The sequence below is a fragment of the Bidens hawaiensis genome, unplaced genomic scaffold, assembly GCF_021521415.1.
Source record: "Bidens hawaiensis isolate Kalapana, Puna unplaced genomic scaffold, B.hawaiensis_p1.1 tig00084453_1, whole genome shotgun sequence".
Lineage (NCBI taxonomy): Eukaryota > Viridiplantae > Streptophyta > Magnoliopsida > Asterales > Asteraceae > Bidens > Bidens hawaiensis.
The window spans coordinates 7,704-23,108 of NW_027506785.1; the positions used below are offsets into that span (position 1 = coordinate 7,704).

Genomic DNA, 15,405 nt, shown 5'->3' on the forward strand with positions numbered 1-15,405 from the left:
TTTTCTTTTTAAACTGTGTTTGAAACCACATTTAATACCGGTGCGAATCTTTTGAGACGAGATGTAAACCGTCATAATGATTTTGACGCTTCAGACTCATCCAAAAACACAATTAAAGAGAGAACCACCATCATAAAAAACCTTCTTTAGTCAGGTTTCAAACTTAAAATATAAGGAGTCTTAACCATCATTACCATGCCATTTGCCCGAAGGCCAAATGTATGCTTCTTACTAATTCTTTTGTCGAAAAGTACCCATTCCAACAAAGTTCCAACGAAATCCGGTAAAAATGCTCAGATTTTAATCCAAAATTAACCCGTTAATAACTACATAAAGCTAAATAATTACATGCTGTGCTGCTCTATGTCAACATGAATTTATTATACAACGAATGAATGGCTTTTCATCGACTAATGCTATTATTGAAACTAAATGTTGATGATGTGTCACTGTATGTTTGAAACGATAAGTCCTCCCCATATATCATGGGCTTGATATTAGTTTGAACTTTGAAGGGAACGTGTGACATTCGTATAGCTTCTAACTCTATGGCTACCTCTTTCATTGTCGGTCTGTACCTTCCATTCAAATTAAGCATCGCATTGCTAGGTTAGCTACTATCAGAAGCTCATCCCTGGTACCCTCCTTAATCACCGTTGCATCAAAAATAGACATAACACGACCTTCTTCCATTGCCAACATAAAGTGCGTAGCCAAACTCCTATGTTCACCAAATCTTGTCAAGGAAATCGGCCTTTCTCCGGTTAGGAGTTCAACTAAAACAACCCCAAAACTATATACATCACTTTTTTCAGTGAATTGACTAGATTGGAAATACTCAGGATCAAGATAGCCAAATGTACCTTTGACTAAGGTAGTCAAATGAGTTTGTTATACTGCGACAAACCTTGAAGTTCCAAAGTCAGAGACTTTGGCTCTATACTTATCATCCAAAAGTATATTGGTGGTTTTGATATCTCTATGGTATATCGAAATGGAAGTTGCTGAATGCAAATAAGCAAGTGCTCCTGCAACCTCCGTTGCTATTTGTAATCTCATGTTCAAAGAAATTGGGAACTCATTACTTTCATTGTGAAGAAGGTCATACAAGGTACCATTTGGAATGAATTCGGAAACGAGTAGAGGGACATCTGTCTCTAAGCAACATCCCAATAGTTTGACCACGTTCCTACGATTGACTTGTGAAAGAATAACCACCTCATTGATGAACTGTTGTAATTGGCTCTCGTCCACAACTTTTGACTTCTCTGCAAGCATTAAAGCAGCGCCGTTTGAAGCGTTGTACGGACGGAAGTGTCGATCACCTCTCTGCTGGGCAGAGGTGGGTGATAGCCAAATCACTGGTCCAGAACTAGTACTTGAAACCTCTGAGAAGATTGTTCAAATCCGAAACCGCATGGCAGCAGCACGAGATCGCCAAAAGAGTTACGCCGACAAGCGCCGAAAGCCTCTTGAATTTCAAGTAAACGACCAAGTATTACTCAAAGTCTCACCTTGGAAAGGTGTGGTTCGCTTCGGAAAGCGAAACAAACTCAATCCACGATACGTTGGCCCTTACCGGATAACTGAGCGCATTGGTCCGGTGGCGTACCGACTGGACCTACCAACGGAACTCAGTAGTGTACACAATGTTTTCCATGTATCCAATTTGAAGAAATGCCTTTCCGATGAAACCCAAGCAGTCCCTTTGGACGAATTGCAAGTTGACGAACAGCTACGCTTCATCGAAGAACCAGTCGAAGTTTTGGATTGGGAAACCAAAACACTCAAGCACAGCAAAAATTCCAATCGTTAAGGTTCGTTGGAACTCGAGACGTGGACCGGAGTTCACGTGGGAACGCGAGGATCGAATGATGAAAAAGTATCCTCACCTTTTTGAAGGGTTGACCAAACACCGAAAACCGCGAAACCCGTCAAACCGTCAGAAATCACCAGAGGTATGAATTAAATTTCGGGACGAAATTTCTTTCTACTAAGGGATGATATGACAAACTGAAAAATTTTCTTGCTTTTTCAGACACCCATCGCGACTTAACTCAAATTTTCGGGACGAAAATTCTTTCAACATGGGAATGATGTGACACTCGTCAATTTCAGGTTAACTCCGTTAATTCAAACTCCGTCAATTCAAACTTAAGATCACTTGATCTATAACGCACATCTCATTACATTTAAACTAGGGTTTTAAATGACGCTTGACAATCACTACATATGTAGTCTTTCGGGATTGCACCGAAACGCAAACGAGTTGACGCAAACCATTGGTGAATAAACGAAAAACATCCAAACAATAACTATTTGATAATTATGTGTTAGGCTTATGTGCTATTCGATAATATTGTATGGAACACTAACTCAAGATGCAAACAAGTTACTTTAATCTAGAAAAGTAATAATTAGAAGTTGAGGGGCCTTTGTGTAACATATTATTATTAATAATATTAAAAACCCTAACTCTCTCTCTCCCTCCTCTAACCCGATCGGACCCCCCCCCCCCTCATCTCTCTTGCGACGGCAGCCACCACCACCACCATATCACACCCGTTTTGACCTTGTTTTTCATAATCGGAGCATCCCGCGCTCGTTTCTAAGCATCTCTCACCTTCCTCTTGGTTGTTTCTGCGTTTTTAAGGTATAAACATGAAACCCTAACTTTGTAAATCATATATTAAGTTTTTATATGCTTGGTTTTGATTAGAGGATGATTGATTATGTTTCGGTTATTGAGTTAGATGACCATATGTAAATTTGAACGGTGAAAGATTGTTAGGTCATCGATTTTTTGTAAACCCTAGAGGGTTTACTACTGATTTTATGGATAATTATGTTTATTGCATGTTTGGGGATATGTCGTATGCTTAGGATGCATGTTAGACGATTGTGTGTGCTTGCTGAGTTTTGACAGCAGAGATAGTTAAACTTGAATGACATGTAACTTGTTAAAAATAAAACCAAATTGGACTATTTATGAGTCTAAAAGTTAGTGCTCTGAGTCTAGTTTTCAGAAAACCCAACCACGCCTGATTTGGAGGTGTTTTGGTTGCTCAAACGATTTAAATGTGATTAAAGGTTAAAACTGGTACTGGACAGATTGTAAGTTATGTTTAGACAACTGTAATTGAATGTTAAATTGGTAATTGGTTGATATTGTTAACACTAAAGTGTGCTACATTGAGTCTAGTTTCTATAAAGTCCAAGTTTGTAATTTTTGGACGAGTAAAGGTTAACTTGTATTGTTTTACAAAACTGAAGTGCAAACCTGAATTGTGAGACCTGCTGTTAGGTTGTTTTGTAATTATCATATCTCATGAACTACAAGACCAAATGGGTTGGTTCCACTTTTAGAAGTTAACATGTTGAGTTAAGAACCTAACCCAATTGGTCTTGCATTAAATGTATTTTTCGTTTAACGGGAATAACAAATAACATTCTGTTGCGCATGATTTTGATTGCTGTGAGTTTACTGTAATGTTTTGATCATTGTGAGTAAACTATGTGGAATAAAATACAATAAAAATAGTTCTGGAAACCTAACTCATGTATGCTTTTGTGACGATTTTTGGTGAACTATTGGATATGTTGTGATTCATTGAATATAGTAATCTTTCAAGTAGGATTCTGTCTTGATAAAACTAGCTGCTGAACTATGTGAAAATACATGAAACGTGCTTGTTGCTAGACAATTGCTATGTTTTTGACTAAATTGCCCTTGTGGGGAATAATTGCTAGTAATGAACACTATTAATACTTGACACGTAAGTAGTTGTTCACACATGTAACGTATCACCAATGTGTTTGTTGAGACACACACAATTCACAAACGAAACACGAAGCGTATCTTATGCATAGGTGTTATGTGCCGAGTCTAGAGACTCGATAATAGTTCCAACACTTAGAAAATCCCATTGTTGTTTTAGAACGCTAGTGAGGATTTTCTGTGACGCGCATCACTTGGGTGACTTGTTTTTGAATTCTTAGCAAACAGTGAGTTTCACGTTCCCCTTTTAACTCTTTTAAACGCTTTTCACTTGGGGGAGAATACATACTCCAAAAAGCTTTAGATTTTGTTATTTAGTTATATATCACTTGTAAAGGTTAAGTGGCAAACGAAACAACTAAAGTCCTTCATAACATCGAACCCTTTAGTATTGGATAATAGCGAGTCACTGTTGAGTAGTACTACTGGGTTTGACAAACCCCACCCAACGCTAAACTCGACTGGAGGTCGAGCGGGTGTAATCTTGGCTAACACATTTTCCATGGTCTGGATAGACATGGTGGCAAGGCAATTGATAAACAGTCAGCTTCGGTGTCGAACACTTAGTAATACTTGTTTTATAGGCTAGCTACCTATAGATATATAATTGATTTAACATTATCTGGTAACGCAAATGCAAAACGCAAAACGCAAACGCTTTATTTATATAAACTTGTGAACTCACCAACCCCGTGTTGACACTTTTAGTATGTTATTCTCAGGTAGCCGAGGCGGGCGCGCGGTATAGGATCATGCATTACTTTGCACTCTATCGTTTTTGCAAACTTGTTTTTAAACTGTTATTTAATTGGGTTTTAAGTCGTCCTGCGTGACGCAACACTTGGTTTATGATTTTACGCTTCCGCGCTTATTTATGCTTAAATGTCTCGTGGTTTGAAAACTTTACTTATGGTTTGATTATAACTAATGATTCCGATCCTGTTAGTTCACACCCTCTGACGGTAAAACTCCGTTAGTGGATTTTGCGGGTGTGACACTAACCTTGCATTCTAATTAGGCACTGATAAGAAATATACCACTTAAAATATAATAAAAGGTATATTTGTCATCCAAAACATATGAAGAGGGTAATCTTACCATTATCTCTTGACAAAGTCTTCATTTATATATCATCAAGTAAATTTGTAATCCAAAACACTCGAAGAACTTAATATCCAGGATGATTTGCTTATAGGGAGCGTGTATATACATGATCAAAAGCACAAATATCGAATTGACATACATTACCTAGAATAACACCCATGGATGATTTGCTTCCAATACTTGTTGGAGAAATGTTTGGTCCACAACTGAAGTTTATTACTTTAGTACTTGACCCATCGCCACCGTATATTATATCATAATTACATGACGAGGAATAAGGGCAGCTTGCGCAGTCTTCAATTACTAGGCACACATCATATACAAAAAAAAAAATTAAACAAAATAAGCCAAGCAAATTAATAAAAACAGAATGTGCAGATGCTATAGTACCTTCACATCCATCAAATAAATATGGATTTCCTTTGTAACCTACATGACTGGAGCATCTTTGTGACTCCACTGAAGTACCATTTCCGGTATCCAGTTCCATGTTCATATGGTCAGCTGCTCTATGACAACAACTTAGTGTGGTGCTGTGTGGAAGAGTCCACATAAGTGACATGGGAACAGAAGCGTTGTTATCCGCAACAGATTGGACCGAAAAGCTTCCTAATAGATATGAATCATCATCCACCAAGAAGGCATACCCACAACCTCCATCTCCACTCAAGCTCACGAGATTTATGCTATACCACTTAATATAATGAGGAATTGTGGTTTGGCAACAACTAAAGCCAAAACAGTCATTGTTTCTTTCCCTAGCCATACCATTCCGACAAGAAGTTGAACACCCAGTGAGCACACTCCCGTTATCCATCATAACAGCATTACCACACCCGTCAAAAACAAATCTACTGTGATAGCTGCAAAACAAGAAAGGGGTTCTACGAAGATCGATGCTATTCTGAACTGGGTTTCGGCAATCAGAGATTCTTGGTGTGTTGACAATTACTGTCTGATTATCCAAGTCTACCCTCAAGACTTCTAGGTGGTTGAGTGCAGATAGATGTGGCGTCGAGGAGTTGCAATCAACGATGTACCATGAGTTGACCGAACAATCCACACCGATTCCAAAATGGTATGGAATCGTCACGTTCCCGCATGTCTCGTTGCAGCTGGTCTTGGCGAATTTTGAAACTGCAATTGATGATATTAATGAAAGGAAAATGAGTAGATGCCATGCTTGAAATGACTTCATGTTTGTAAAGAAGAATGATTATAGAAGAAAATGTAAGGGGGTTTTATGTATATGATGGTGGATATGATTGGAGAGATATGAGTCATGAATCATGAAAGGTACGTTGTGGTGTGAATTGGTTAATGTTATTCAAAATACTTTTTAATTAATAAGTCGGCCAAAATGTTTATCAATTAGAAATACTTTTATAAATTGGTTGTTGATATTTTCCATCAAACAATTTAAAAAGGTGAAAACTAGTTGATGGTATTTGTCATGAAATTTTCAAAACCCATATCAATTTGTATGTATAAAGCACGAGATTGACATCTCTCCAACATGCTTTATATGTAAATTTCTTGTGTAGGGCATTTGACTTACGCAAGGCGAGAAGACATATGGTACGATAGGGACTGTGATAGGGTACCTGTGGTTTGACCGGAAATCATTGAGTTGACCTCAAGTAAATTAGTAATGCAGAAAACATGTCACAGTTTTCAACATGGAGCAACCAAAAAGAAGCAAACAAAACAATGAAGGAAAAACATGTTGACCCATGTTAGACGGATCAGACACGACCAAGTAACATGGGTACTATTTACCTAAATGTAACATTTGCTTGAAGAGATATACAGACATGTGTAATAAATGGGTTACACGACACAACCCGTTTAAAACGATTAAATATGACGTGTTCAGTAACACGAATGACCCGCACCGACTAGCTTAACACGATTAACAAATAACAAGATAAAATAAAGGTAACTATTACAATCCATAATACACAGAGAGAAAAACTCGATATTTAAAACAGAAACCCATAATGAATTTATATAACAATACATAACATACTAAAAGAAAACAAATCATAAATCATCAACCCTCTAGGCTTCAACAAATGAATAAACTTCACTTAATTGTAATCAACAAATTCCTAAACATCACAGAATTGTATCTCTTGGCCCGTTCTCGATCATGTGCCATCTGATTCAAGGATAATGGAATATCCAAATATATGCTGATTGCTCTTGGGCACTGTGATCAACAAACAATCAAAATACGATGCAATGAACAAGAGATTTGAATGAAACTGCAAACTTGATTACTTGATTGTGATAATGTCGAATACAACTTGATCCCAAATAAACTGATAGGAACGCATCGATTGCATAACACCGCTTGGTGTAAAACTGCTCCTGCAGGTATCAAGATAGCCACCAACCAGCCCTATATAGATAACACCGCTAGGTGTATAACTGCTTCATGCAGGAATCAAGATAACCACCAACAACCAACCCTATATACGTGGCATTCAAGTTATGCTTGAATCCTTTTTTACTACATTCAAGTACTGAACCGGAGCCGTCTTTCCCTCACCAAAACTAACCCTTTCGGTCCTAACGAGTTCATCATCCCTTCGATCCGGTTCCCGTCTTCATCAACCAATCTAGCTTCCCTCATCAACATACCAAACTCCTGGTTATACATCTTAGTTACTGATTCTTCACCAACAACATTATTTTCTTTGTAAGTTGTATAATCAAGTTGTGCATAATATCTACCCTGATACTTGTTTTCCAATTCAGTCTTGGTTTTGTCTACATACGCAACAAACCCTTTCAAATTACCCCAAACATCCGCTTCGGAGTACATCCCACTAGAATGTGTGTTTCAATCCCTTGAAACAGTAGTTGATCATACTTAGGATATTCTTATCTTTCTTTGGCACATAACTAACACAAGATATTGTTCTCATCTTCCCTTCTACCAGAACCTTCACTACTCATGAACGAAACTAAAGTCATTCATTCCTTTGTAAACCTCAATGCCCAAGTTTCTTTTAAAAAACTTTAATAATATGTTTGTTAGTAGTGTTAATACTTGGCATTAGGGTCCACATACAATATGAAGTTCCAATTCCCATTGTTGGTACCCTTATGGCCTTATGGTGCAATCAACATTAGTAGGAAATTGCAAAATATCAATGTACTTACGTGGACAATATGTTTCGAACGTGCCCAACTTCATGACAGCAATAGCATCGACCTCCAGCCTTCCTTAGTCTCCCTACCGATCCTTTAACGTTCTCAACCGGTGTGCATATCCAAACGGGAGGGTTTGCGTATCTGACCCATCTTTAAAACGATTGCTCTCGGCTTCGCACTGAATAGAGATGAGAATCACCTAAAGTAAGTATTAATTGGCATAAACGTATAAGTATGCACATTCTTTGATCACAACACATTAAACCAACCAACTGGTGGTTGTCTTTATATACACAAAAGAAGACAGCAGTTCGTTCTGTTAAATCTTGAGATGCCATAGCCAATAAGCTAAATGACCCTGCTCAATAACCAACTCTTGTTTTTTTGTACTGCATAGATGATCGTCCCACTTCAGATCCAAAACCTTGGCCTCTTCTATTTAAGGCAGGTTAAAGGAGAGTTGTATGTCAACCTAGGCTTAGAATTTAAGCAATAACAAAGAAATTCGATAAATATCAGTGAAAACTTGTAAAAAGATGTAATATGTGAAGCTATGATGCTCGTGACTTCAAATAACGATTTTCCTTAGCTTTTTGTTAAAGTAAGTGACATGGTTTTCGCGCAATTTTCTAGTTTCCGCTACAAGCCACTATACTAGCTGCCTCCTAGTGTTACTAAGATAAACTTTACAAGGGATGGACTGCAATGTCCCATTCAATTAAAAATAATGAGATATGATTAGATGATATTATCTCATATTATTGTAATGAGATTTTGAAGTCCATCCCTCGTGAAGTTTATCTTAGTAACACCACGAGGCTGCTAGTACAATGGCCTGTAGCGGAAGCTAAAAAATTGCATGAGAACCTTGTCACTTACTCTTAACAAAAAACTCAAGGAAAATCATTATTTGAAGTCGCGGGCATCACAAGTTACGACTTTTTACCAATTTTCAATCAAATTTACCAAACTTCTTAGCTAATGATTAAACTTCTCTGAGTACTCTGTTGACGTACAACTCTCCTTTAACCTGCCCAACATAGAAGAGGCCAAGATTTTGGATCTAATGTAGGATGATCCTCAGCATCTATGTAGTACAAACAAAACAAGCATCGGCGATCGAGCAGAGCCATTTGGCTTATTGGTTATGGCATCTCAAGATTTAACAAAACAAACTATTGTCTTCTTCCATGTATTCAAAGACAAGTACCAGTTTGTTGTTTTAATGTGTAGTGATCAAAGCAGGTGCATACTTATATGCTTATGTCAATGTTTACTTACTTTAGGTGATTCGCATCTTTGCCTTTATTGTAGTTTAAACTTTGTAGGTCTACCGCAATTCAATGGATTGATAAGACTACATATGGAGCTTATATCCACATGGTACACACGCAAATTTGACCCAAGGGTTCGATTTGGGTTGATATTAACTTAAGTATCCGCGCCGAAGAGAAGAACTGAAAACAAATATACAAGCAAGGATTGAATGCGCCCCTTTACCATATCTGTACAAATAGAATAGCCTATTTATACAGAATGGTAAAGAGGCCGTCTATGATCATCGATCATAGAAATGAAATAAAGATAGATTTTAATCCTTACCAACTCGATCTTGTCGCCCCTGGCAACAAACATGCATGAACCATTTCACGAAGTATGTGTCCGGATAGTCCAAAGTCTCGGTAGTTAGCTCTTGGCCTTCCAGTTGAAAAACAACGTCGATGAAGCCGTGTAGGTGCACTATTCCGCGGCGGGGATTGTAACTTTCCATAAATTTCCCATTTGTCACTCAACGATCGAAGGAATTTATAAAACAGTCCTAGAAAAAGAATTCTACCATTTAGGCTTACTCTGCTTTGGGATTTTTTTAGAATATCAAATATCAAAACTGATTCAGTTTCTTATATTATAATGTATAATATAATGTATAACGGTATTGAAATTCTAATTTACTTGAATATAATATTGAATACCAGAAAACTATATGAATGTTGTATTTATTAACTTAACATTAACACGCGCGGATATACCTAATCTATATTTCCGTCTTCTCTATTCTTTTATTGCCCTCCTGTCCTGTCGTCAATTGACAGTATGACTTAGGGCGCAATATAATTTAAGTGGTCAAATACTATTTTGGTAAAGCACCTTGAATCCACTGGATAGTAAAGGATCTTGGATCCAACGCAGAACCCTTTGTGAATGAGAGATATAAAGACGAGAAAGACCAATGAAATCAAGTTTCAAGGTTGTAATTGAATGGTAAAGTTTGATTTGATTACCATTAACCTCCAGAATAGTTAACGAGTTTTTCGGTTTGATTCACATCTCCAAAAGGTCTGAGTTATATTAAGGTAAGGTGGCCAAAGGCCCCTATGGTCCAGTGGTTACGACCTCTCTCTTTCACGGAGAAAACGAGGGAAAAATTCATGGGCTGTTTTAGTTACCATGTATACTTTAGAGGGATTGGAAACTTAGAATGGACGCATCAAAAAATAAATATAGAAAGAAGCAGGTCAAAATGGGTTTACTTAAAAGAACAACGGGTCACGATGATTTCCAAACGAGTAAACAATGTTCAATCAATTCGCGATTTGAGGCACATTCAATCGAAGACACCGGCTCACCACTGTCTGAGTCAGATACGAAAAAAGAACTCCGGGAGTCAAAGCGATTTTAATCTTCTCGGTGAGGTTGAAAACCTTACTTTTGCTATTTGTGTAATTTGTTTTGACTTACAATTTGTTTTCAAAATTAGCCCAGGCTATAGGTGATGACCGTGAGATTTTTGAAATTGGTTTTGTGGAGTAAAAATTGCATAATTTATTTATAATCCCAATGTGTTCCTCTTATGTTAAAAAATTAAAATTCCTTGAATTTTATATTTAATCTATCACTAAAGCTCGAGTTCAGCTCGTGAGTAGTTTTTCAAGGCTATTTATAATTAAAGTATGTATGCATATTTTTCAAATATAATACTATATATAAGACAGAGGTTGCAGAAGGCGCTAGGCACTCTCAGGGCGATCGACCGAAGAATTGTGAGTATTCAGAATAAGAATAAGCCGGGAGTACTCAGGTATAGTAAATTATAAAAAAAAAACTAATTAAATTTTGAGAGATTATATAAATGCCAAATCAATAATCCCATCCAACCATAATCAAAATAAATCAAAATGATAGAATAAGATGTTCAAAACTTCAAACAACAAAGTAATTCAAAAATTAACATTTAATCTTATATAGTCAGCCTAGTGAGCAAAGTTTGCGTATATAGTTGCTAAGGCAGATTTTATATCTAATAGTCTTATCAATTTTCAGTTCAAGCTAAAATTTGCCTATACAAAAACCACTAACATCAAGAAACCATATTCTTGAATGAATAAGAAACGTCACCATTTTGTTGTTAGGTTGTTACCTCACCGGAAAGTGGAATACAGTAAAACCCTAAGTCGTAATCGGAATGAACAACAGATCGGAGTGAAACACAATAATAAAGTGGTTTTGAATCGGTGAAACACGTAGCTAAATCGAACTTCAGTAGAAATGAAATTGAATCGCATTTGCTCTCCGCGTCAAAAGAGAAAACGAATAACTGGCAATAGAAAAATGTGTAAAGGTAATTAGGTTTGAAAATAATGACAGACATAGTACATGTGTTCACGCAAATAATAATCTCCTAATAATGTGTCAAATTTAATTCAAATACTACTAATTAGTAAAAACAACATTTAAACTATTAATGAAATACTTGTAGCCCAAGTAATGTCCTCGACTTGGTCTCCAAAGTACCAATCCACCATAGGCTCGATGGACCGGCCAATCCAAATTATAGGCTAGCAACCACCCCTCTAATTTCGTTTTGGTCTTCAAGAGATCATCCACTCCAAGTAGCTTTTGCATCTCCTCAAACTTTATACGAGCTAGAGCCTTCGTCAACGTGTTGCCTCGTCGTTCACTTCCAGGAATATGTTCCACTATAATACTCCGTTCTTGATACAATCTCGTATGAAGTGATACTTTGTTTTTATATGTTTACTTCAACCATGTCACCGTGGGTTATTCATAAGTGCTATGAAAGATATATTATCAACATATAATACTAAGGTTTCCATTCGCCATCTCGTTGCTTCATTAACTAACTCTTGGAGTCAAATGGCTTGACCCGAAGCCGTGGTTGCTGCCATAAACTTCGCCTCGCACGAAGATAAAGCTATTGTTGGTTATTTTTAGTACACTAAGTAACCAGGGCATCATCAAAGTAGAAAACATAATCGGTAGTACTTTTGCCATCTTCGTCATCAACTCCGTAGCTACGATGGAATACCCGTAAAGGTGACGACTTCCACCCCTCGAATATTTTAAACCGTAAGACACGGTTCTTTTAACATACCGAAGAATATGCTTAATCCGTCCATGTGAGATTTCTTTGGCACTTGCATATACCGACTCGCTATTATAACAGAATAACTCAAATCTGGTCTCGTGTGTAACAAATACCTCAAACACCCGATTATTCTTCGGTAGACGTTAGCATCGTATTTTGCAGGAAAGCAAAGAACAAGAAAAAAATCAAAAATTATAGTACCTAGAATAACGCCCAAGGATGATTTTCTTGATTTGATTTCTTCAACATTATCGGGATAAGGGTTACTATAGGAACAAATGAAGCTTCGTTTGGTAACTAAGCCATCAGGATCATAAATCGCGCCTTCATTGCATAAGCCTCCATTGTTGCTGCACCTTGTACACTCTTCTGTAGCTGTAGGCACATTAAAGAAAGACCAAGTTCCTTACGTTAAAGAAATCAACAAACAAATGTACACTAGAAATCATAGACATTACAAAATTACATACATTCACATCCATCTGCTAGATAAGGAGTTCCGTCTGCGTAGGGAAACGTGGAGCATTTCTGAATTTCCATTAAAATATTATTACCGCGATCCACACTGCGACTAATCAATAATATTTGCAGTTCCGGGCCATTACAGCAAGTTATTCAATCAATATCACGTTCTTCTAGTGTCCAAAGAAGTGATACCGGAACAAAAGTGTCTTCCCCTCCAATAGATCGGTTAGAGAAGCTTCGATTAGTGTATGAATCTTCATCCACCAAGAAGGCGGACCCACAAGATCCATCTTCAACCCGTCTTTCCATGTTAACATTGTACGAGATTAGATAATGAGGAATATTGGCTTGGCAACAACTAATTCCGAAGCAGTTGTTCATATTAATACGAGTGTCATTCCGACAAGTGGTCGAACCCAGTGAGTACGCTCCCATTATCCATCATAACCGCGTTACCACACCCCTCGAAAACAAACTTATTGTGTGACTTGGAAAACAGAAACGGGCTGTTACCAAGATCGATGCTCCTAGTCTGAGTGTTATTCCGAGCTGGATTCGGACAATCGGAGATCTTTGGTGTATTAACAGTAACTATTTGATCTTCCAAGTTTACACCCAAGACTTCCAAGTGGTTGAGTGCAGGTAGATATGGTGTTGAGGAGTTGCAATCAACGGCGTACCATTGGTTGACAGAACAATTTGCACCGATTCCAAAAGGGTATGGAATCCTCACGTTCCCGCAGGTATCATTGCAACCTGTCATGGCATACTTGGCAATCACAGGTGATGTTAATGATAATGCAAAGAAGATGAGTAAATGGTAAGCTTGAAATAACTTCATGTTTGTATGAATAATGATTATACCAAAAAAGTTAAGGTGGCCTTTATGTGGATATAGTGGGGACTAGAGGGTATGTATATTGAAAATATATAGTCAAATACATTAGAAAAATAAATAAATAAAAATCTTTAGCATGTCCACTTTGATCAACTTGGTAAGCCTAATACTGAGATTTTAGCTTTTTTTTTTTTTAAATTGATTTTACCAGTCCCATTCACCGGTATAATAGTCAAAATTGCGTGCAGAACTTATTCACATAAATAGATATACGCCATCTTCCGTACTATGTATTGGTATATATGAAGAGCCCGAAACAAAGAAGTTTTAAACAACAAAAGCATCTCGATTTCCAAATTTTGTTGAAGAATAATTGAAAATACGCTAGGAGAACGTTGGGTGAAAAACAGATCGAAAAGGCAATCCCTGGATTGGTGTCAATGGTGTATCTTTAATCTAAAGAACTTGTAGATTGATATTTCATGGATGTTTGTACTGTGTTATAAAAAATAAATAAATAATCAAATCATTATTATTGAACGCGTACTTAGTTAGAATTTGGAGAAGTCAGGAATTAAGTACAGCCGTCTAGAAATTCATAATCAACTTGGAGTTTAAATATGGCTGGTGGTAATTAAATATATTTGTACTTATATGAAGAACTATTTTTTGTTCTATAAATAGGAAAACATTTTTAAGTACCTAGTTGATAAGTGTTGTTAATTGAATGTCCAATCAAGCTAGTAACATAGATTAGCAACCAACAAAACATATTAATCGCATTGCGTAATATGCATAAGTTCGTTCGTAGTTGTGGAGAATAATTGTTGTCAGACATATGTAATAGTGTGATAATGATAGCAGAAATTTGAGGATGCTAACGCATAGGAACGTGGGGCTAGCCCACTTGATAGAGAGACACATACAGAGGAGATTTTAAACGTGAGCAAATGAATAGTATATATTTATTGGTGTAATTAAAGTAGAGTTTTCCAACCGCCAAGCACATGACTATTATCATACACACAGCCGACAGTCCACCCACACCAAACAAACTCAACGGTCCACTTCTTTCATGGTGGCTCGATCAAGGGGAGAGTTCAACACCATAATGCCTACAATTTAATAACCATATATACATATAAACACACATACGTGTGATTGAATAATAGCCACGTTATGAGTTATTACCGCATGTTTGACCGAAATATTCTTATAATCGGCGTATAAAAATGTTCTAACCAGAATAAGCATGATCATTAATCACATGTTTGATACATAACCGCACAAACAGGGCTGACACATAATATCATGTAAAACTTGACAAAACCATATTAAGACATGTGCCACGATCTAGCTACAGTGGTTCCTAAACGCCGATGAATGGGCTATGATGGCGCCTAACAACTCTCCTTTCTAAGCTTCTTTAGAAATTGATAAGGCTAAGAGAGTGCTCTGTGTGTGGGATCCAGTTGAGTATAAGCTCACATCTTTTAAGCCGTCTTGGAAACTTGCCATGGCTACATGGGATCAAGCTAGCCTAATTGCGCAACTTTGTAGGCATCTTTGGAAGCTTTTTGGTGCTCCGCATCATCATATCCTATTCATAATTCATCAACGTTTAACCATCGTAATAGCCCGATCGTTACATATATGGTATAATAAGGTTTT

General features: G+C 37.1%; 1 pseudogene across 1 annotated transcript; it reads right to left on the bottom strand.

Moving 5' to 3' along the window:
- Nucleotides 1–317: 317 nt before the first annotated feature.
- Nucleotides 318–13,773, bottom strand: LOC143618530 (wall-associated receptor kinase-like 9; annotated as a pseudogene). Its single transcript, XR_013151023.1, has 5 exons — nt 12,902–13,773; nt 12,438–12,806; nt 7,447–7,657; nt 5,273–6,084; nt 318–1,268 (listed from the first exon to the last, which is right to left on the bottom strand). The product of XR_013151023.1 is annotated as a wall-associated receptor kinase-like 9 (transcript).
- Between the last annotated feature and the right edge of the window lie 1,632 nt (nt 13,774–15,405).